This window comes from Lissotriton vulgaris, chromosome 6 (assembly GCF_964263255.1).
Source record: "Lissotriton vulgaris chromosome 6, aLisVul1.2, whole genome shotgun sequence".
Taxonomy (NCBI): Eukaryota; Metazoa; Chordata; class Amphibia; order Caudata; family Salamandridae; genus Lissotriton; species Lissotriton vulgaris.
Window position 1 is genome coordinate 1,899,216,513 of NC_141694.1, and position 22,284 is coordinate 1,899,238,796.

The 22,284-nt window shown below is 45.7% G+C and overlaps 1 protein-coding gene across 1 annotated transcript in view; it reads left to right on the forward strand.

Moving 5' to 3' along the window:
* The window catches only part of LOC147709830 (uncharacterized), a 71,567-nt gene that overhangs the window by 43,830 nt on the left and 5,453 nt on the right, over nt 1–22,284 (forward strand). The window contains 1 exon segment of the mRNA XM_086928282.1: nt 1,715–1,852. The gene's annotated coding sequence lies outside the window, so the exon portion shown is untranslated.

The following is a 22,284-nucleotide window of genomic DNA, read 5'->3' on the forward strand; positions in this document are numbered from 1 at the left end:
TCCTGACGAAAGCCATCGAACCGGCAAGGGCACATGCAGGTTGAAACATGTTGACAAAGTGATGTGAAGGACATATTGGCACGTCCACTATTTCACATCCACCGTTTTAAGCTTACCCTATAATTTTTTTTAGAATAATTTGCACCACATGATAAAAAGGACATTTTACATTTTCTATTCTGCACAAACTAGATCCTAAGCGGTTTTCGAGGATTTCCTCCTGGTGAAGGCCAACAAAAGATACGATGATGATGCTCTCAGCCAAGACTACACCAATGGCAACAGACATGCCAATTGTGGATAAAGGCTGTTGAGGGTCTTCTACATATTTGTGCCAGATCTTTCGAGGCCTCTTGGCTCCACTCCTTTTTGATTTAGTGATATATATCTGGAAGCTGAGTGGGCCCCCAGAACGCTTCTACTCCCCACCCTCTTTGATATATAAGCAGTATTATCACAGCCAAATTTGCACGACCTTTGAAACGAGGGTCCTAGTCAGCCTCACTGGTGTTAGAACCATTTGACCTCTGAAGTATGCTCGGTTCTCTGAAGCGGGCTCTTATACCTCGCTGGTTTGTTGAAAACTCAACTTTGTAAATTGTACCCTTTGTAGAGTTGTCATACGCTAAATCCCTTCCAGTTCTAGGAGTCGGGTACTTTTCTATTAGTGGCGAGCCGTTTGTGACACTTGAGGAGGAAGGAATAACCAGCACTCTTGGCAAGCAGCTTGCCTTCTCTAAATGCTTGTATTTTTAATAAGACAATAATCTAGTCATTCAATACATATCAATAACACATGCCTTCCTAGCTAGAGCATTTTTTTTTAACTAAAAGTGAGTTTAATTTTGGATATGATTATTAGCATTATAAAGATGCCTGCTTTTCTTGTGGACAAATGCAAAAACTGGTGATGGACAGAATGCAGAACAATGTCATACATTCACCCCAGTACAGAGATCTGGGCCTAAATCCATCGTTTTTTTGCTCACCATGCCATTCCAGTTTGAACCCAGCCATATGCAAATCAGTCTTGACCCTGTGCCCCATGGGTACAGTCCAGCCCGAACTGCCAAGCCAAGTCCTCCAGGGACTGGAAACAAGCATCCAAGGATCGGTTTCGGGCTTTCAGCCCTCATCAGCCTGGATAGCTTGATTCCAGTGGCATGGAGAGCACGGGACTCACGTCTGAGCATACCCGTCCCACTCGGGGTGACAATTGCAAAAACAACAGGTGATGGACAGAATGCAGAACAATATCATACATTCACCCCAGTACAGAGATCTGGGCCTAAATCCATCGTTTTTTTGCTCATTCTGTCCATCAACTGTTTTTTTGCATTTGTCACCCGAGTGGGATGGGTATGCTCAGACGTGAGTCCCATGCTCTCCACACCACTGGAGTCAAGCTATCCTGGCTGAAGAGGGGTGAAACCCCGAAACCGGTCCTAGGATGCTTGATTCCGGTCCAGGAAAGATAGGGCTTGGCAGTTCGGCTGGACTGTTCCCATGAGGCACAGGGTCAAGGCTGATTTGCATATGGCCATGTCTGAGCGGGGGTGGTGTGGAGTGCAAAAAAACGATGGATTTAGGCCCAGATCTCTGTACTGGGGTGAATGTATGACATTGTTCTGCATTCTGTCCGTCAACTGTTGTTTTGCATTTGCTTTTCTTGTGGAAGCATAGTGATAATGCTTTCTAATTGTTTTTAAATTAGGCTCATCCAACGAAGGTTGACGAGGGCCAGACTACACACCCATTCTGGTTCTCATTTTCATTAGCGCATGTAAATAAGATTCAGGTGGATATTGGGAAAACCTGACATGGCTCCACCCTCAAAGGCTTTACTGACCAGGTAGGTTTAGATGATGACTCCATGTCATTGAGAATGCGATACACCAGCACTGGGTCTTTCTTTTACAATGTCCTTTCTTTGAAGCAATCCCCACTGCTCCGTATCCCCGGAGCATTTTCTTTGTCTCCTTCAACTAAAGCACTCTGCTTGCCTAGCCTTTACCTCCTCTCAGGCACTAGCCTTTGCCCCCTCTCCTAGGCCCACTAATGCGCTCTATGCATCTCTAGCACCAAGGGTGACCAACTGGCATTGGTGTAAATTTAGGACGATGAGAGTAAAAATTCAAAACACTTCTTTGCTACTTCCTAATGGGTTCACGCAGATACATTACTTCGGTTTTTCTGCAGCTGTATGTGCTCAGCATATCCCTGCCTCCCTGCAATCTGCTAGCTCTCACCAGTCATCGTCGCTCCCACTGTGTATCCGTTGCTTGCACCCCCAGTCTCTGTGCCTTGACGGGTGCTCATCCTCCTCTTCTTACCTTATGCCTGGTTGATACCCCGTGCTCCAATGTGTGTCCACCCCAAAATGCACCCTCTTTGGTTTATGTATCACTGCCTTCATGACCTGTAATTCCTGTGTCTGCTTCAGCTCACATTGTCTTACGGTAGCCCTGCTCATCGTGTCTCGGCTCCCCATGCCTATGCATCCTGTGCGTCCCCAGTCTGTCTCCATGCTCATCCTATGACTACAACCTCCGGCTATGTTTCATTAGTCGGTGCACAAACCTAAAAGTTAAAACCTGGAATTGTCTCTTTTTTCTGCTCGTTGTAGGCCCCCAGGGATAATCACACCAGATTCATAGCAGCCACCCAACGGGTGTTAAAAAACAGGTAAAATTAGCACCATCATACTGCTAACGTTATTAAATACCCACAAATAAAATAATCAGGTGACTCTTATTCTCTTGGGTTCAATATGTTCATACCCGGCATTTCCATTTATGTAATAAAATGTTCTCGTTGTGTCCTTAATAACTGCATAGTATTCATTTGCTAAAACAAATCCAGGATCGCTTGATACTGTATCCCAGAAAGCCCTATACACCAGAAACACAATCAATATGCTTGCTTATAAATTAATTGTAAAACGCACAATTGCCATCACATCCATCCACTACTAAACGCATAAGTAAAATATATTTATATTTACACTAATAGCTCCAACTCTAACAAATGCGAGACCTATTGCGTTGCAAATGCTTGTTCTTTCTTGATGTTGTACAGCAATGGGAAAGCCTATATGTCTAAAAGGTGAGACTTCTTGACTTTGCTAATGTGTGTTTATTGTGGTTGTAAACCTCCTTTTTCTTGTGTAGCTGTGGTCAGAGCCTCTGATCTCTGGAGTTACACTATGTGAAAGATGCTCAGATTATTGTCTGGGTCATATCACAGGCTCTCTGATAGTATCGAGGACTCCCTTGCAGCAATTGATTATATTTCCTGCCGTTATTGTGATGCTCTTTGTTGTGTGCTCCATTCACTGGAAAAGGCTCTTAGACCTAACAGCCTTAAGGTGGTCTTTCCCCAACTTTTCACCTGCCTCCCTCCATTTTCTGTGCTCATTTTTGTTGGTCTTAGGACTCTGTACCCGTTACCACTGCTAATCAGTGCTAAAGTGATTGTGCTCTCTCCCCTGAACATGGTAACATGGGCTCATAGGGCTCCTACTCAGTTGGCATAATTAGTTTGTTGGATTGGATTGGCTTATAAGTCCCTAGTAAAGTGCACTACATGTGCCCAGGGCCTGCACATTATTTGCTACTAGTGGGCTGCAGCACTGACTGTGCCATCCACTTATGCAGCCTGAAACTATGTTTCAGGCCTGCCACTGCAGTGCCTATGTGTGAAGTTTACTTCCACATCGACTTGGCATTTAAAGCTACTTTCCAAGCATAAAACTCCCCTTTTATTACTTATATATCGCACCTAAGGAAGGCTCTTGGTAACCCGAAGGGCAGGACGCTATGTGCTAAAGTGTTTGTGCTCTCGCCCCTGAACATGGTAACATGGGCTCATAGGGCTCCTACTCAGATGATATATTTAGTTTGCTTATAAGTCCCTAGTAAATTGCTCTACATGTGCCCAGGTCCTGCAAATTATTTGCTACTAGTGGGCTGCAACACTGACTGTGCCATCCACTTATGCAGCCTGAAACTATGTTTCAGGCCTCCCACTGCAGTGCCTATGTGTGAAGTTTACTTCCACATCGACTTGGCATTTAAAGCTACTTGCCAAGCCTAAATCTCCCCTTTTATTACTTATATGTCGCACCTAAGGAAGGCTCTTGGTAACCCAAAGGGCGGGACGCTATGTGAGTAAAAGGCAGAACATATACTTCTATGTTTTACATGTCCTGGTAGTGACAAACAGTTAAATAACTTTTTCACTGCTGTAAGGCCTACTCCTCTCGTTGGCTAGAACTGGGAAATCCTTAAAATACCTTTAAGCTGTAATTCCCGTTTGGAAAGGATTAGCATTTTCATGCTTCATATCTTTGCAATGGTAATAATAAATCCACTTTACTTGTAAACTCTGATTTAACATTACTATTTTAGAAAAGCTACTTTTAGAAAGAGGACTTTTCTCTGCTTGCACTGCTCTTTGTGCCTTACAGCCTGTCTCTACTACACATCTGGTCTAGGTGACCGACCCCTTTGTGTAATCTTTCTAGAGAGCTACAGACACTGCAAGGGTTGTATGTGATTTAGCACTTATCTGCATCAATCTACATCCCGATGGGTCTTTCTGGGCAGATAGGAGGAAGGGGCCCACTCTTAGCCTTCACAGGGTAGTAGACTGACCCCATACAAAGGAATGCTAATTCCCTTTGGTAGTCTGGAGTGAGTGCTGGGATTGGAAGAGATACTGGTGCACTTCAGAACCACTCTTTGAAGTTTCCCTCACATCAAAGGCACATTTGGACGTAAATGCTGAGTCTCTGGCCCCATCAAATCTGACACTTATGGATCTACACAGAACCGCTGTCAGAAGAACTGTGGTGCTGCTGCACAAAAGATTACTACTACCAGTGTGCATCAAAGGGAAGGGGGACACTCAGTGTTGTGTAAAATACCCCTCACACACCAACAGGCCCCTTGGTGTCATGCTTCATCATCGGGGTCTTCGCACCCCGCTAAAGGGATGCGGCACGCTGCGACCTGCGACTACGCGGGAGCGTTGACAAGTTAGACTATGTGTGGTGTGTGTTGAGTGTAAGTGAAAAGGGATTGATGTGAGTGGGAGGTGTGGTGAAAAATTTAAAAAGTACCTGGCCAGTGGGTGAAGTGAAAAAAACTTTATTTCGTACCCCTGGCTGGTGCTGTTAAAAGGTGTGCAAAAAGGCGAGGTTTTTTTGTCTTAATTAGGGACAAAACCTCTGGTGTGCGTCGACATGTTTCGGTACGTGTGTACCTTCTTCAGGACGGGGCACAACTTCCCAACCCTACTCACGTTTTTCTAAGAAAAATTGGGTTTATCTTAATTTTTCTAAAAAGTGATAACACTCTTAAAAACGGCTACAATGTGCCTACAGCGGTTCTTTGGATCATGTAATCACATGTCCTGAAAAAAAGAAAAAAACATTAGGTTTGGTTACCATATAGGAGTGGCTCAAACAGGTGCAGTCACCTGGAGCCCCAAACAGTTAATTAAACCTGTAAAGGAAAAAAGACATACAACACACACAACATATAAGACACATTTAGGGTTTTCTTTACTTAATTTCTTTGGACATACTCATGGTCTTTGTAGTCTATTGCCTCATGAGCAAATCCTGGGCATCAAGGTAGGTAGGTGGATCCACAATCTATGAGGGTAGAGAAGTGGATTCAGTGTTGTAGCTCTTACTCACTGTTTAGCTCCACCAAACACCCGGACAGGCTGGGGTTGCCCTTTGTTTGTAAAAATACTCACGAAATCCGCCTATATTGGCCTCCTTCTACCACCCTGTGCTGCTCCGCCGTGAATGAAATACGGATGAGTTTAGGCGGTATATAAAGGAGGTTTGGGTGTGTTTTCATTGGTTAATTAGCGGAAAGGCAAAAGACCTTGTAAGGAAACACCCATGTTGCCGCCTTCTCTGAACATGTGATCTAGCCATATGTAACATGTATCCCTTTGTCATTCGTTCATTGCCGGGGTTCTGGATGTCCAAATATGGACCTTCCGCTTGTTAGCCACTCACGGGCTCTTTGTGTGGCTCGCGCTGATAGAGAGACATTCAATACAGCTGCCGCTCGGCTGTCTCTCGTGCGCGCATGCGCACAAGTAATCTCACCGCTACTCCTCCGTTCCTGCGCGATACTGTTTGTAGGCAGCGCATGCGCGATACTGTCTGTCTGCAGCGCTGATCGCTAGAGATGCTTGGTTTCTCGGTTTTCTATATTTTATCATCGTACAGGGTGCCGATTACCAGTTGGTTTTTTATAAAAAACGGGGCAAAGGTTGAACATGAAGTGTCCATGTGTTTTTCTCAATGTTTGGTACACTGTATAAGTGGTCTGGGGAGAGATGTCGTCTAGATATATTCGATATGGTGGCATCTCTACTGTGATATCAATAATAAAGAAGTTTTTAAAGAAAATTTAGTTAGTTGTATTTTTTCATATCCAGAGGGATCACAGTCAAACCGGCTCCATGATTTATCACTTTTTGGCCACTCATATGTGTTCACAGGTTCACATATACACCGGAGATTGTTGTTGACCCTCTTACATCTCGAGGGTGATCAAGTAATTTGGCTCCATGGTATATCGTCATTTAGGCCTGTGATATGGGTTCCCAAACGGAACACCCAACGTTGTTCCTTCTGGAACAAGCCTGTTTCTGAGGGTAATCGCTCGATGACAGTCCAGCGTAAATCATTGATGCAGTGCTGGTGTGCCAGAAAATGTGATGCCATCTTGGTTGTCGTTTTCTTGCAGCGTATATTACTTTTATGTTCCCCTATCCTTATTTTGACGGGTCTGGTGGTCATGCCCACGTATTCCAGTCCACATGGGCAAGTTATCATATAAACCACGTTTTTTGTGTTGCAGTTTGAAAATTGGCGTTGTTCCCATGTTGTGCCATTTCTGAAGGTAAGGGTTCTGCTTTTCTGGGTTTGGTGACAGCAACTGCAATCCCCACATGGGAAGTGGCCTTGGATACCAGTCATATTTTTTCTAGCAGTCTGGTTTTCCCGTGGTCTAGTATGTACCACAATGTCCTTTATGTTCTTGCCCCTCCGATGTGCATGCATCGGTTTCTCAAAATTCAGGTCTCCACAATTCAATATTCCCCAGTGCTTATCGATGACCTTTGATACCTGGTTCGAAATGGAAGAATAAGTTGTCACACAAATAGGCCTCTTGTTTGTTCCTTTCTCTTGTGGGTTTTCTTCTATGAGTGCCTCCCTGTGATTGTTTTTTGCGCGTTTCATCGCTTTGTCGATGGTGCTAGTAGGATACTGCCTTTGTATAAGTTTGGTTCTTAGGTCTTTTGCTTGTCGATAGAATTCGCTCAATTCTGTGCAGTTCCTCCGTAGTCTTAAAAATTGACCATAAGGCAGATTTTCCCTTAAATGCCTTGGATGAAAACTGTCGTAGCGCAACAGACAGTTCCTGGAGGTGGGTTTAAAGTGGGTGTTGCTTTTTAGCCTTCCATCCTCACTGTAAATATTCAGATCCAAAAAAACCATCGATGTGTTTGAAATGGTGCTGGTGAATTTCAGGTACTCGTTCTGGTTGTTCAGCCAGGTCACAAAATTCGTTGCACTATTCACGTCACCGTTCCATATGATGAAAATGTCATCTATGTACCGTTTCCAGGTGCCAATCTGGGAACGGTAAGGGTTGCTTTCATGTAGAATTTTGTGTTCCTCCAGATGGTGGACGTATAGTCCTGCTAGGCTTGGAGCAAAAGTACTACCCATGCTCGTTCCGTGGGTTTGTAGGTATAGTGTCTCTTTGTACTTGAAGAAGTTGTCTTTCAAAGCCATGGTGATGCACTCTAAGACAAGGTTTCTCGGTGTCTGATACTTCCATGTATGACTGAAGAGTACTTCTTCAATGATCTCTAGTGTTTCTTCATGGGGCAGGCTCGTGTACAAGCTCTCCACGTCGAGGCTTACTAAGAGCTGTGTGGTTGGATCGAATATTTTATCTTCCAGGAGTTGTAGGACCGATTTGGTGTCTTTAAGGTACGTATTGGTTGCCTGTACCATTGGTCTGAGGAAAGCGTCAGCGAATTTTGATAGAGGCTCCAGGATAGACCCAATCCCCGAAACAATTGGTCTTCCTGGTGGGTTGTCGATGTTCTTGTGTATCTTAGGGATACAGTAGAAGTATGGTATCTTAGGGGTGGGTTGTTGTAAGAAATCAGCCTCCTTTTTGCTGAGCCAGTCATGGGCTAGGCCTTCCTCCACCATGCCACCGATCCGTGTTCGTAGTCTTTCTGTTGGGTCACTCTCCAACACTCTTTAGTTCCGTTCATCAGACAGAAGACGTTGGCACTCTATGTCGTATGCCTCTAGGGTTTGTAACACTATTGCTCCCCCTTTGTCTGCTGGTTTAATGACGAGCTCGCTGTTGGCCGTCAGTTCTCGAAGAGCTTTTTGTTCCTCTCCACTTGTATTGTAGAAGACGTTTCTCCCTTGTGTGTTCAGCTTGTTGACCTCTGTGATCACCGCCTTTTCAAAGGTTAGAATTTCTACGGGGATGTTGGAGTCGGGTGGGGGGAAGGTTGATTTTAACCTCAAACCCGTGTCTGTCTTCTCTTCTGGCATAGGTTTATCTTTAAAAAAAGCATGCAGTTTTAGTTTTCTGAAGAAGTCTTGTAACTCCACATTGAGTTTGAAAACGTCCGGTTTCTGAGTGGGTACGTACCCCAAGCCTTTGTTTAGGATATTCTTCTGCGTCACCGTTAATGTGATGGGTGTGAGGTTCACCACTAGGTCCCTCTCTTGCTGGTTGATGGCTGATTGGGAAGTGATCCCGTCATGCTCCGAGTCGTTCGGGCATTGGGCTGTTCCTGATCTTCCCACGCCACGTTGTTGCCTTTCCGGTTCTTCCCGCGTGTGTTCTGGTGCGCCCCTAAAAAAGGTTGTTGTTGTCCTCCATAGGGTTGTTGTTGTCCATAATAACCATCACTGTATTCCTGGTTCCACATTGGTCCGAATTGGAAGGGGTTGAATTGAGGTGGACCCATAAATTGTTGGAAATGGGTTGGTGGTTGGTATCCCCGCCATCCTCTTTGTCTAGGGAACTGTTGACGCCTCTGTCTCCATCCTCCTCTGCGTTGTCTATTTCCTTTGTTTCCGCTCGAATTGGAACCTGACGAGCCAGTGTCCGAAGTGTCACTATCCGCATCACTATAGCTGTTTTTTGAGACATAATCCGCTTTTGTGTAAGGATATGCACTTTCGGGAGTGAACTTTGCCACATCTTTAGTCAGTTTGTTTGTTTTGCTCTGTTTCAGATTGAACTCGAAGTCGGTCATCTGTTGATTCAGTTCCTCTAGTCTAGTTTTTAGCTCTTCCGGTGAGATATATGTTTTCAATTGGACCTCAATTCTATTTATTTCAATTTTGAGTTCCTGTGTGATCCTTGCAGCTGTCTTAATTATAAGGACTAACCAGTCTCTTGAGCAGTGCCAGGAGATTAGTGACCACTCTTTCTTGAAAATCATATCGTGCTGGAAAATTAGTGGTTCGTTTTTCACAATCAGGCCAGGTGGTGCCATTTTGTTACGGAGGTACTGGGTCATAAACAGCCCATGTAGGGCTGCTTTTATTTGGTTACGTCTGAGGTTCAACAATTCATTCCAATCATTTGTTTGTGGGCCTGTGTCCTGATTGCATAGGCCCTCAAAAAGGTTGCTGTCTGCTAGAATTTTGTCAATCTCGTCCTCTGCAAAAGTGAGACCATGTTCATCTTCCATTATGAAGGGGCCGCTGGCTTCTTTTATTATACCTAAGTGTGTGTCTTTCAATGTGTGTGATATAGTATGTCTGTAGGGAAAAAGAGCTCCCGCAGCTGTGCGCTGCCTAGAGACTATAATTAACAAAGAAGGGAGGTAGAGTACAAAGTAGGATTCCTACTCCACGGGCACTGATAAGTAAACAAGAAGAATCCTACTACCAGTGTACATCAAAGGGAAGGGGGACACTCAGTGTTGTGTAAAATACCCCTCACACACCAACAGGCCCCTTGGTGTCATGCTTCATCATCGGGGTCTTCGCACCCCGCTAAAGGGATGCGACACGCTGCGACCTGCGACTACGCGGGAGCGTTGACAAGTTAGACTATGTGTGGTGTGTGTTGAGTGTAAGTGAAAAGGGATTGATGTGAGTGGGAGGTGTGGTGAAAAATTTAAAAAGTACCTGGCCAGTGGGTGAAGTGAAAAAAACTTTATTTCGTACCCCTGGCTGGTGCTGTTAAAAGGTGTGCAAAAAGGCGAGGTTTTTTGTCTTAGTTAGGGACAAAACCTCTGGTGTGCGTCGACATGTTTCGGTACGTGTGTACCTTCTTCAGGACGGGGCACAACTTCCCAACCCTACTCACGTTTTTCTAAGAAAAATTGGGTTTATCTTAATTTTTCTAAAAAGTGATAACACTCTTAAAAACGGCTACAATGTGCCTACAGCGGTTCTTTGGATCATGTAATCACATGTCCTGACAAAAAGAAAAAACCATTAGGTTTGGTTACCATATAGGAGTGGCTCAAACAGGTGCAGTCACCTGGAGCCCCAAACAGTTAATTAAACCTGTAAAGGAAAAAAGACATACAACACACACAACATATAAGACACATTTAGGTTTTTTTTTAACTTAATTTCTTTGGACATACTCATGGTCTTTGTAGTCTATTGCCTCATGAGCAAATCCTGGGCATCAAGGTAGGTAGGTGGATCCACAATCTATGAGGGTAGAGAAGTGGATTCAGTGTTGTAGCTCTTACTCACTGTTTAGCTCCACCAAACACCCGGACAGGCTGGGGTTGCCCTTTGTTTGTAAAAATACTCACGAAATCCGCCTATATTGGCCTCCTTCTACCACCCTGGGCTGCTCCGCCGTGAATGAAATACGGATGAGTTTAGGCGGTATATAAAGGAGGTTTGGGTGTGTTTTCATTGGTTAATTAGCGGAAAGGCAAAAGACCTTGTAAGGAAACACCCATGTTGCCGCCTTCTCTGAACATGTGATCTAGCCATATGTAACATGTATCCCTTTGTCATTCGTTCATTGCCGGGGTTCTGGATGTCCAAATATGGACCTTCCGCTTGTTAGCCACTCACGGGCTCTTTGTGTGGCTCGCGCTGATAGAGAGACATTCAATACAGCTGCCGCTCGGCTGTCTCTCGTGCGCGCATGCGCACAAGTAATCTCACCGCTACTCCTCCGTTCCTGCGCGATACTGTTTGTAGGCAGCGCATGCGCGATACTGTCTGTCTGCAGCGCTGATCGCTAGAGATGCTTGGTTTCTCGGTTTTCTATATTTTATCATCGTACAGGGTGCCGATTACCAGTTGGTTTTTTTATAAAAAACGGGGCAAAGGTTGAACATGAAGTGTCCATGTGTTTTTCTCAATGTTTGGTACACTGTATAAGTGGTCTGGGGAGAGATGTCGTCTAGATATATTCGATATGGTGGCATCTCTACTGTGATATCAATAATAAAGAAGTTTTTAAAGAAAATTTAGTTAGTTGTATTTTTTCATATCCAGAGGGATCACAGTCAAATCGGCTCCATGATTTATCACTTTTTGGCCACTCATATGTGTTCACAGGTTCACATATACACCGGAGATTGTTGTTGACCCTCTTACATCTCGAGGGTGATCAAGTAATTTGGCTCCATGGTATATCGTCATTTAGGCCTGTGATATGGGTTCCCAAACGGAACACCCAACGTTGTTCCTTCTGGAACAAGCCTGTTTCTGAGGGTAATCGCTCGATGACAGTCCAGCGTAAATCATTGATGCAGTGCTGGTGTGCCAGAAAATGTGATGCCATCTTGGTTGTCGTTTTCTTGCAGCGTATATTACTTTTATGTTCCCCTATCCTTATTTTGACGGGTCTGGTGGTCATGCCCACGTATTCCAGTCCACATGGGCAAGTTATCATATAAACCACGTTTTTTGTGTTGCAGTTTGAAAATTGGCGTTGTTCCCATGTTGTGCCATTTCTGAAGGTAAGGGTTCTGCTTTTCTGGGTTTGGTGACAGCAACTGCAATCCCCACATGGGAAGTGGCCTTGGATACCAGTCATATTTTTTCTAGCAGTCTGGTTTTCCCGTGGTCTAGTATGTACCACAATGTCCTTTATGTTCTTGCCCCTCCGATGTGCATGCATCGGTTTCTCAAAATTCAGGTCTCCACAATTCAATATTCCCCAGTGCTTATCGATGACCTTTGATACCTGGTTCGAAATGGAAGAATAAGTTGTCACACAAATAGGCCTCTTGTTTGTTCCTTTCTCTTGTGGGTTTTCTTCTATGAGTGCCTCCCTGTGATTGTTTTTTGCGCGTTTCATCGCTTTGTCGATGGTCCTAGTAGGATATTGCCTTTGTATAAGTTTGGTTCTTAGGTCTTTTGCTTGTCGATAGAATTCGCTCAATTCTGTGCAGTTCCTCCGTAGTCTTAAAAATTGACCATAAGGCAGATTTTCCCTTAAATGCCTTGGATGAAAACTGTCGTAGCGCAACAGACAGTTCCTGGAGGTGGGTTTAAAGTGGGTGTTGCTTTTTAGCCTTCCATCCTCACTGTAAATATTCAGATCCAAAAAAACCATCGATGTGTTTGAAATGGTGCTGGTGAATTTCAGGTACTCGTTCTGGTTGTTCAGCCAGGTCACAAAATTCGTTGCACTATTCACGTCACCGTTCCATATGATGAAAATGTCATCTATGTACCGTTTCCAGGTGCCAATCTGGGAACGGTAAGGGTTGCTTTCATGTAGAATTTTGTGTTCCTCCAGATGGTGGACGTATAGTCCTGCTAGGCTTGGAGCAAAAGTACTACCCATGCTCGTTCCGTGGGTTTGTAGGTATAGTGTCTCTTTGTACTTGAAGAAGTTGTCTTTCAAAGCCATGGTGATGCACTCTAAGACAAGGTTTCTCGGTGTCTGATACTTCCATGTATGACTGCAGAGTACTTCTTCAATGATCTCTAGTGTTTCTTCATGGGGCAGGCTCGTGTACAAGCTCTCCACGTCGAGGCTTACTAAGAGCTGTGTGGTTGGATCGAATATTTTATCTTCCAGGAGTTGTAGGACCGATTTGGTGTCCCGTCCTGAGGAAGGTACACACGTACCGAAACATGTCGACGCACACCAGAGGTTTTGTCCCTAATTAAGACAAAAAAAACTCGCCTTTTTGCACACCTTTTAACAGCACCAGCCAGGGGTACGAAATAAAGTTTTTTTCACCTCACCCACTGGCCAGGTACTTTTTAAATTTTTCACCACACCTCCCACTCACATCAATCCCTTTTCACTTACACTCAACACACACCACACATAGTCTAACTTGTCAACGCTCCCGCGTAGTCGCAGGTCACAGCGTGCCGCATCCCTTTAGCGGGGTGCGAAGACCCCGATGATGAAGCATGACACCAAGGGGCCTGTTGGTGTGTGAGGGGTATTTTACACAACACTGAGTGTCCCCCTTCCCTTTGATGCACACTGGTAGTAGGATTCTTCTTGTTTACTTATCAGTGCCCGTGGAGTAGGAATCCTACTTTGTACTCTACCTCCCTTCTTTGTTAATTATAGTCTCTAGGCAGCGCACAGCTGCGGGAGCTCTTTTTCCCTACAGACATACTATATCACACACATTGAAAGACACACACTTAGGTATAATAAAAGAAGCCAGCGCCCCCTTCATAATGGAAGATGAACATGGTCTCACTTTTGCAGAGGACGAGATTGACAAAATTCTAGCAGACAGCAACCTTTTTGAGGGCCTATGCAATCAGGACACAGGCCCACAAACAAATGATTGGAATGAATTGTTGAACCTTAGACGTAACCAAATAAAAGCAGCCCTACATGGGCTGTTTATGACCCAGTACCTCCGTAACAAAATGGCACCACCTGGCCTGATTGTGAAAAACGAACCACTAATTTTCCAGCACGATATGATTTTCAAGAAAGAGTGGTCACTAATCTCCTGGCACTGCTCAAGAGACTGGTTAGTCCTTATAATTAAGACAGCTGCAAGGATCACACAGGAACTCAAAATTGAAATAAATAGAATTGAGGTCCAATTGAAAACATATATCTCACCGGAAGAGCTAAAAACTAGACTAGAGGAACTGAATCAACAGATGACCGACTTCGAGTTCAATCTGAAACAGAGCAAAACAAACAAACTGACTAAAGATGTGGCAAAGTTCACTCCCGAAAGTGCATATCCTTACACAAAAGCGGATTATGTCTCAAAAAACAGCTATAGTGATGCGGATAGTGACACTTCGGACACTGGCTCGTCAGGTTCCAATTCGAGCGGAAACAAAGGAAATAGACAACGCAGAGGAGGATGGAGACAGAGGCGTCAACAGTTCCCTAGACAAAGAGGATGGCGGGGATACCAACCACCAACCCATTTCCAACAATTTATGGGTCCACCTCAATTCAACCCCTTCCTATTCGGACCAATGTGGAACCAGGAATACAGTGATGGTTATTATGGACAACAACAACCCTATGGAGGACAACAACAACCTTTTTTAGGGGCGCGCCAGAACACACGCGGGAAGAACCGGAAAGGCAACACCGTGGCGTGGGAAGATCAGGAACAGCCCAATGCCCGAACGACTCGGAGCATGACGGGATCACTTCCCAATCAGCCATCAACCAGCAAGAGAGGGACCTAGTGGTGAACCTCACACCCATCACATTAACGGTGACGCAGAAGAATATCCTAAACAAAGGCTTGGGGTACGTACCCACTCAGAAACCGGACGTTTTCAAACTCAATGTGGAGTTACAAGACTTCTTGAGAAAACTAAAACTGCATGCTTTTTTTAAAGATAAACCTATGCCAGAAGAGAAGACAGACACCGGTTTGAGGTTAAAATCAACCTTCCCCCCACCCGACTCCAACATCCCCGTAGAAATTCTAACCTTTGAAAAGGCGGTGATCACAGAGGTCAACAAGCTGAACACACAAGGGAGAAACGTCTTCTACAATACAAGTGGAGAGGAACAAAAAACTCTTCGAGAACTGACGGCCAACAGCGAGCTCGTCATTAAACCAGCAGACAAAGGGGGAGCAATAGTGTTACAAACCCTAGAGGCATACGACATAGAGTGCCAACGTCTTCTGTCTGATGAACGGAACTATAGAGTGTTGGAGAGTGACCCAACAGAAAGACTACGAACACGGATCGGTGGCATGGTGGAGGAAGGCCTAGCCCATGACTGGCTCAGCAAAAAGGAGGCTGATTTCTTACAACAACCCACCCCTAAGATACCATACTTCTACTGTATCCCTAAGATACACAAGAACATCGACAACCCACCAGGAAGACCAATTGTTTAGGGGATTGGGTCTATCCTGGAGCCTCTATCAAAATTCGCTGACGCTTTCCTCAGACCAATGGTACAGGCAACCAATACGTACCTTAAAGACACCAAATCGGTCCTACAACTCCTGGAAGATAAAATATTCGATCCAACCACACAGCTCTTAGTAAGCCTCGACGTGGAGAGCTTGTACACGAGCCTGCCCCATGAAGAAACACTAGAGATCATTGAAGAAGTACTCTTCAGTCATACATGGAAGTATCAGACACCGAGAAACCTTGTCTTAGAGTGCATCACCATGGCTTTGAAAGACAACTTCTTCAAGTACAAAGAGACACTATACCTACAAACCCACAGAACGAGCATGGGTAGTACTTTTGCTCCAAGCGCAGGCTTGCAGTGCGCCGCCCCAGATCGAGCTAAACTCCTCAGGCGAAGGCCGGGAGCACCTCTGTTTTAAAATCTTTTAAAATTGCATTTACTTGTTATCCTGACATCCTAAACAGCCTGGGCAGCGTTCCTAGCGCCGGCTGCAACGTCACCATTCTCGCCAGTCCGCCGAGGACGCAGGCCACGCCCCCTTCTAAGCCACGCCCCCTCGACGCCCTTTAAAGCGCAGGCTTGCAGTGCGCCGCCCCAGATCGAGCTAAACTCCTCAGGCGAAGGCCGGGAGCACCTCTGTTTTAAAATCTTTTAAAATTGCATTTACTTGTTATCCTGACATCCTAAACAGCCTGGGCAGCGTCCCTAGCGCCGGCTGCAACGTCACCATTCTCGCCAGTCCGCCGAGGACGCAGGCCACGCCCCCCTTCTAAGCCATGCCCCCTCGACACCCTTTAAAGCGCAGGCTTGCAGTGCGCCGCCCCAGATTGAGCTAAACTCCTCAGGCGAAGGCCGGGAGCACCTCTGTTTTAAAATCTTTTAAAATTGCATTTACTTGTTATCCTGACATCCTAAACAGCCTGGGCAGCGTTCCTAGCGCCGGCTGCAACGTCACCATTCTCGCCAGTCCGCCGAGGACGCAGGCCACGCCCCCCTTCTAAGCCACGCCCCCTCGACGCCCTTTAAAGCGCAGGCTTGCAGTGCGCCGCCCCAGATCGAGCTAAACTCCTCAGGCGAAGGCCGGGAGCACCTCTGTTTTAAAATCTTTTAAAATTGCATTTACTTGTTATCCTGACATCCTAAACAGCCTGGGCAGCGTTCCTAGCGCCGGCTGCAACGTCACCATTCTCGCCAGTCCGCCGAGGATGCAGGCCACGCCCCCTTCTAAGCCACGCCCCCTCGACGCCCTTTAAAGCGCAGGCTTCTAGTGCGCCGCCCCAGATCGAGCTAAACTCCTCAGGCGAAGGCCGGGAGCACCTCTGTTTTAAAATCTTTTAAAATTGCATTTACTTGTTATCCTGACATCCTAAACAGCCTGGGCAGCGTTCCTAGCGCCGGCTGCAACGTCACCATTCTCGCCAGTCCGCCGAGGACGCAGGCCACGCCCCCCTTCTAAGCCACGCCCCGATTCCGGGTACAACATGTGCTGCTACCGGAAGCGCAGCGGACGAGCGCAGCGGGAGCGCCTAAGGCAAGCCCGTCTGCGCCCGTCCGCGGCAGTCCGGGGCTCGGGGCCAAACCCCCTGGTCAAAATTACATTTACTCCTCTGCTTCGCTGCTGTCATTAAGACCTTCTGACAGCACTACCTTCCCCCCGCCCGCTCACACTTTAAAGCGCGCCGCCACGTATGGCATTCTAAAACCTGACCTTATGCTTACTAAAGCTTGTAAGCCCTTACCACGCTCTACCCCCCCATCCCCACATGTGCCTCAGACTACTTTAAAATGTCTATATCTAAACACCAGGTCCATGGTAAAACATCACTTGGACATCTTTCTTCTGCTTCAGGCCGATCAACCAGATCTTCTATGCCTATCTGAGACGTGGCTTAATGATGCATCCCTACCTGATATCTTGGCGGCAGTCCCCGCTGAGTACTATATACTGCATGTCGATAGGCCAGCTGGTAAGAGGGGCGGAGGGGTCGCTGCGATTATTCGCAAAAACCTTAAAATCTCTCTCTTGCCATCTCTTGATCTGACAGGATCAGATAATGTAATTTTTAAAATGGATGCGGACACTGGCTCTCTTCTCGTGATCCTCATCTATCGCCCCCCTCAAAATATGCCTAGCTTCGCTGCATCCTTATCGGAACAACTTGCCCCCCTTATTATTTCCCATGATAAAATTCTACTATTGGGCGATTTTAATTTCTGGCTGGATTCGGTGGAGTCTGATTCTCAGGCAGCCACACTGAAGGACACTCTCTCCGATTTTAATCTCATCCAACACATTCACCTTCCAACACACGAGAAAGGTCATAGCCTTGACCAAATTTGGTCTCAAAACATCTCCTTGGCGGTTAACTCCATCCTGCCTTGCATTTGGTCGGACCATCTCCTGATCAATTTTACCATAACCATTGCAAAAAACAGCAAACCTTTGCCTCAACAAGGCGGGAAGGCAAGAATGTGGAAAAAGGTCGACATTCCGGCCTTTCTCCAATTGTTAACCTCGACTTGTCCCTTTCTCGATCTGGACATAGAGAAATCAGAAGTAGTCTTCTCCGACTGGCTACTTCAGGCAGCTGAAGTTCACGCCCCCTGCGTTAACTTTTTCCGCTCTCGCCCCAACGATGCTCACAGGTGGTTTACACCTCACCTAAAAGCCCTTAAACTTAAAACTCGTCAAATGGAGCGCAAATGGCGCGCAGCCTACTTAGAGCATGACAGAGCCAACTTCCGTAAGGCCCGCAGGGAATACCAAAATCTCATCCTCAAATGCAAAACTGACTATTTTTCGGATAAAATTTTCAAGGCCCAAAATAAGTCAAAAGAGTTGTTCAACATCGTGGAAAATCTCAGCTCTAGCGACAGAACTTCCCTTCCTATGGTTCCTACCCAAGAGCTCTGCAACACACTCAACTCTTTTTTCCATGATAAAATTTGCATGATCAAGCAAAGCATTTCTACTACTCAGTCCCCTTTATTGTTTGCTGACACCTGTTACAACCCTGCCACTCTAGACTCTTTCCCCCTCATAGACGATATCAAGCTACTCAAACTATTAACCAAAGTTAAAACTGGCTCTCCTGATGACATCTGCCCCCCTCACATCTTGAAAGAGGTGGGCACCAATCTTCCTGAGTGCCTACTTTCTTTACTGAATGGGTCACTTGTACAGGGCAAAGTTCCACGCAAATTGAAAAAAGCTCTTCTCGTTCCCCTCATAAAAAAGGCAGGAGCCAACCCGCTAGATCCCATCAATTACAGACCTATATTGCTGTTGCCATACTGTGCCAAGCTGCTGGAGTCACATGTGTGCGAAACTATCTCCAGCTTCTTGGAAAAGTCTGAATACCTGGCACCGAATCAAGCAGGGTTCCGCCCCTGCCACTCCACCGAGGCGGTCATCCTCTCGGTGTTAAACACTCTGAGGCGGAATGCAGATGCAGGAATCCATCAGGCGCTTGTGCTACTGGACCTTTCTGCTGCGTTCGACACGGTCGACCACACAATCTTGGTCGATCGTGTCGAGCAGGCAGGTCTCAGGGGCCCCGCATTGAGCTGGATCCGCTCTTTCATCTCGGACCGCACACAATCGGTCAGACTCGGCTCCTTCTCCGCTCCCATTATACTTACCACCTGCGGGGTACCACAAGGTTCCTCGCTATCTCCCCTTCTTTTTAATGTTTATTTACGCCCTCTTTTGCACTCCTTGCGTCATGCTAATGTAACCATCTTCAATTATGCGGATGATTTGCAGCTCATCTTCCCTCTTAACAACACTGACTCAGTGGACGTATTCCAAAGAACTATGTCCCACATATTGAGTTGGATGAGCTGCAATCATCTGAAGCTCAACCCGGGCAAGACCGAGTTGGTCCTGCCCGGACAGAGCCCACTAAGCTGGAACCCTAACTTCTGGCCCACTAACATGGGAGCCCCCCCCACTAAATCTTCCGTGGTCAAAAGCCTAGGCATTTTTATCAGCGAGGATCTCTCGCTAAAAAGACAGGTTGGAGCGGTGGTATCTTCCAGCATTTTTCAACTGAAGAAAATAAGAAAAATTGCTTGCTTTTTCTCTTCAGCAGCCCTTACACAGATTGTCCTCTCCTTGGTTCTGTCCAGGCTGGATTTCTCTAACAGTCTTTACCTCGGCCTCCAAATTGGTGAGCTTAAACGCCTCCAGCTTGTTCAGAACCAAGCTGCCAGGCTACTGCTGAATATACCCAGGAGGCAATCCATCAGACCTGGCCTTAAGCAACTACACTGGTTGCCAGTTGAGCAACGTGTGGCCTTTAAGGCTGGGTGTATTCTGTTCCGTTCTTTGAACGACTCTGGCCCTTCTTTTATCAGAGATCTTTTAAAAAAATATTGCCCCTCCCGTCACCTTCGATCCACCTACAAATCACTTTTGACTGTTCCTCCATTCAAAAGGAAACGCCTCGGAGGCAGCTGCTTCGACCATCAAGCTGCTGTACTCTGGAATTCTCTTCCTCTCCATATAAAGCAGAATGATAACATCCTCAGCTTTAGGCAATCTCTGAAGACCTGGTTGTTTTCTCAAACTTACTACTGATAGCACTGCTTATCCTTTGACTGTCTAGTTTGGCTCCTTCTACAGCGCCATGAAGCCTCCGGGCGTACGAGCGCTTAAAAAATCCCAACTAACATTAACATTAACATTAACTATACGTCCACCATCTGGAGGAACACAAAATTCTACATGAAAGCAACCCTTACCGTTCCCAGATTGGCACCTGGAAACGGTACATAGATGACATTTTCATCATATGGAACAGTGACGTGAATAGTGCAACGAATTTTGTGACCTGGCTGAACAACCAGAACGAGTACCTGAAATTCACCAGCACCATTTCAAACACATCGATGGTTTTTTTGGATCTGAATATTTACAGTGAGGATGGAAGGCTAAAAAGCAACACCCACTTTAAACCCACCTCCAGGAACTGTCTGTTGCGCTACGACAGTTTTCATCCAAGGCATTTAAGGGAAAATCTGCCTTATGGTCAATTTTTAAGACTACGGAGGAACTGCACAGAATTGAGCGAATTCAATCGACAAGCAAAAGACCTAAGAACCAAACTTATACAAAGGCAGTATCCTACTAGGACCATCGACAAAGCGATGAAACGCGCAAAAAACAATCACAGGGAGGCACTCATAGAAGAAAACCCACAAGAGAAAGGAACAAACAAGAGGCCTATTTGTGTGACAACTTATTCTTCCATTTCGAACCAGGTATCAAAGGTCATCGATAAGCACTGGGGAATATTGAATTGTGGAGACCTGAATTTTGAGAAACCGATGCATGCACATCGGAGGGGCAAGAACATAAAGGACATTGTGGTACATACTAGACCACGGGAAAACCAGACTGCTAGAAAAAATATGACTGGTATCCAAGGCCACTTCCCATGTGGGGATTGCAGTTGCTGTCACCAAACCCAGAAAAGCAGAACCCTTACCTTCAGAAATGGCACAACATGGGAACAACGCCAATTTTCAAACTGCAACACAAAAAACGTGGTTTATATGATAACTTGCCCATGTGGACTGGAATACGTGGGCATGACCACCAGACCCGTCAAAATAAGGATAGGGGAACATAAAAGTAATATACGCTGCAAGAAAACGACAACCAAGATGGCATCACATTTTCTGGCACACCAGCACTGCATCAATGATTTACGCTGGACTGTCATCGAGCGATTACCCTCAGAAACAGGCTTGTTCCAGAAGGAACAACATTGGGTGTTCCGTTTGGGAACCCATATCACAGGCCTAAATGACGATATACCATGGAGCCAAATGACTTGATCACCCTTGAGATGTAAGAGGGTCAACAACAATCTCCGGTGTATATGTGAACCTGTGAACACATATGAGTGGCCAAAAAGTGATAAATCATGGAGCCGATTTGACTGTGATCCCTCTGGATATGAAAAAATACAACTAACTAAATTTTCTTTAAAAACTTCTTTATTATTGATATCACAGTAGAGATGCCACCATATCGAATATATCTAGACGACATCTCTCCCCAGACCACTTATACAGTGTACCAAACATTGAGAAAAACACATGGACACTTCATGTTCAACCTTTGCCCCGTTTTTTATAAAAAACCAACTGGTAATCGGCACCCTGTACGATGATAAAATATAGAAAACCGAGAAACCAAGCATCTCTAGCGATCAGCGCTACAGACAGACAGTATCGCGCATGCGCTGCCTACAAACAGTATCGCGCAGGAACGGAGGAGTAGCGGTGAGATTACTTGTGCGCATGCGCGCACGAGAGACAGCCGAGCGGCAGCTGTATTGAATGTCTCTCTATCAGCGCGAGCCACACAAAGAGCCCGTGAGTGGCTAACAAGCGGAAGGTCCATATTTGGACATCCAGAACCCCGGCAATGAACGAATGACAAAGGGATACATGTTACATATGGCTAGATCACATGTTCAGAGAAGGCGGCAACATGGGTGTTTCCTTACAAGGTCTTTTGCCTTTCCGCTAATTAACCAATGAAAACACACCCAAACCTCCTTTATATACCGCCTAAACTCATCCGTATTTCATTCATGGCGGAGCAGCACAGGGTGGTAGAAGGAGGCCAATATAGGCGGATTTCGTGAGTATTTTTACAAACATAGGGCAACCCCAGCCTGTCCGGGTGTTTGGTGGAGCTAAACAGTGAGTAAGAGCTACAACACTGAATCCACTTCTCTACCCTCATAGATTGTGGATCCACCTACCTACCTTGATGCCCAGGATTTGCTCATGAGGCAATAGACTACAAAGACCATGAGTATGTCCAAAGAAATTAAGTAAAAAAAAACCTAAATGTGTCTTATAT